The sequence below is a fragment of the Sinohyriopsis cumingii genome, chromosome 14 (genome assembly GCF_028554795.1).
Source record: "Sinohyriopsis cumingii isolate HCF-2022 chromosome 14, ASM2855479v2, whole genome shotgun sequence".
Taxonomy (NCBI): Eukaryota; Metazoa; Mollusca; class Bivalvia; order Unionida; family Unionidae; genus Sinohyriopsis; species Sinohyriopsis cumingii.
In genome coordinates this window covers 119941471-119943617 of record NC_142974.1, presented here as the reverse complement: position 1 = coordinate 119943617, position 2147 = coordinate 119941471, and the positions used below count along the sequence as shown (strand labels likewise).

Here is a 2147-nt window from a genome sequence, read left to right as displayed (position 1 = left end):
CAAAGCAAGCACAGCTGATGCATTATAACAAGGGCGAAAAGGCTGCCTCAATTAGTCGCCTCTTATGATACACGGGATGATGCATCTGCAATATTCTGTATTTCCCGAAACTAAATGGTGCAAGGGACAGTAGTTATGTTTCAAAATAGCCTGTCAGCATAAAACTGCTAACCCAGTGTGAAACATAAAATGTGCGCATAAAATATCTAAACTTTACGTATTTCTATATTATCCCAATTGAGAGAATGCTTCGTTAAACCCTCTATACATACATACAAACATATTCATATTGCATAACTCCAAACTGACCTGAAATGATAGTTTCTACCACAGGCCGATAGCCAAGTAGCTCCTCAACATCGATAACTCCTTGGAATTCCTAGAAATAATCAAAGATCTTGAAGATTATTTATGACAGATTATAGTGACTAAAGGTTCAAGCGACATAGAGATCAAAATAATAATACAATCAAATCAACACACACACACACAGACATACACACACACAGACATATTCGATATTTATACAGATATCCACGAAATCTACATACATACCTCGAACTATACGCTTGACAACTAGACCTAAACACTTGACACATTATGCACTATATATGTGACAATATCTTCGCTAGCCAAAGTTCCGATATGATACCCTATATACATCTTGGTGTTTCGAGCAAATTTTTATATGCGTCGGGTCTTTGAATTTCATTGGATGCAATGGCTTGCCGCTGCATCGAATCAAAATAAAGTTGTTTACATTTGAACACTGTTGCTGCGTGATTGAGACAAGGGAGCAGACAACTTAAATGGACTATTTTTAAATATATATAAAAAGCTTATAAAAAAGGAATTTTCCACTGTCGGTCCGTGTTTGTACAAATATATTTACGCACATAAACCTGCAATGGCTTCTCTGTGGCACGTAGAGATACTTTCGATGTTAAACTTAGCAAAGTATTCTTTTTAAGGCAATTGTCTCCATCATTTTCGGCCGATTACAATGCACCGTTATTACACGCTATTGGTTAGCTGGCATTAAATACTAAAGTAGGAAATCCAATAGATGTATCTAGGAGAAAGCACTAAAATATATGTTCGATCCACCAAGGTGTAGATTGGGTTATCGTATTGGAACTTTGGCTAGCGAAGATGACATGAAGCCCGATTGGCACTGGAATCCATGTTCATGTATAACAGATAGTGCTAAGATAGTGCAACTGTAATGCGCTCGTTTCTCAGCTATCCGTCCTGGGGTCGATCCCCAGTATGTGCAATAGTAAATAATCATCAATCCATTTTCCGCGATTTCCTGTCGACTCAACAGTCATTTCAGCGAAAGAGTCCATCCTACGGTACCATATATTTCAGAAAGACATGGCTTGAACATTTGAACACGATACACGCAATAAATATGACAATCGCAAAACAATTCACGATTAAATTTAGAACACGTGTTTCTAAAACGCATACGAATGTCACGTGTTCTTATAAACCTTTTCTATAAGAAGAATACACATGAATGAGACATTGATCTCATTGACTTTGTTCTCAGCATCACTAGCAAACGTTCCTCTGACACCAAGAAGGTTGAGCGGTCGTAGAGAAGATGAGTGTTTCCTAAGTGGCATTTACCTGGTATGTTGGTATATGGAGGCTTTCCTTGTTGAATTCTGATAGAAGCTTGACCAGCTTTTCACAATCAACTTTGCTGAGCAGGTATTGTCCTGTATTATTCACGTTCCTGAAAAGGACATGAAAATAATCAACATCATATTGACATGTGTATGAGTATATGTGTATGTTGAAGTCTCGTCTTATAGGACATGAATTATCACTCTATATTCATGGCATACAATTAGTTTTAAGGCTTCCAAATCCAGAAATATATGCCTGTTATAAAGAGCAGGATATTTGTCCAGGACTTCTCTTTACTGATTGTTCTGTCTTGGTCTAGCTGAAACTGGACATATATTTTGAAAATTAAAAGTGTTATGTTTCTGGATTTGACCGAACAATCCTACTTCATATATGTGGTCCTCCCTATACTAAAATATATGAATTTATTCTGTTCTACCGTTTCACCTCTTTCCTATCAATCTTTTATATGACATTCGGGTATGTGCATTTCAGAGAGAGAGAGAGAG

The 2147-nt window shown here is 37.0% G+C and overlaps 1 long non-coding RNA gene across 1 annotated transcript; it reads right to left on the bottom strand.

Annotated features, from left to right (window-relative positions):
• Positions 1-308: 308 nt before the first annotated feature.
• On the bottom strand, positions 309-1738 carry LOC149784706 (uncharacterized). The gene is made up of 2 exons (XR_016414186.1): positions 1636-1738; positions 309-379 (listed from the first exon to the last, which is right to left on the bottom strand). It is a non-coding gene; the product is annotated as an uncharacterized LOC149784706 (long non-coding RNA).
• Between the last annotated feature and the right edge of the window lie 409 nt (positions 1739-2147).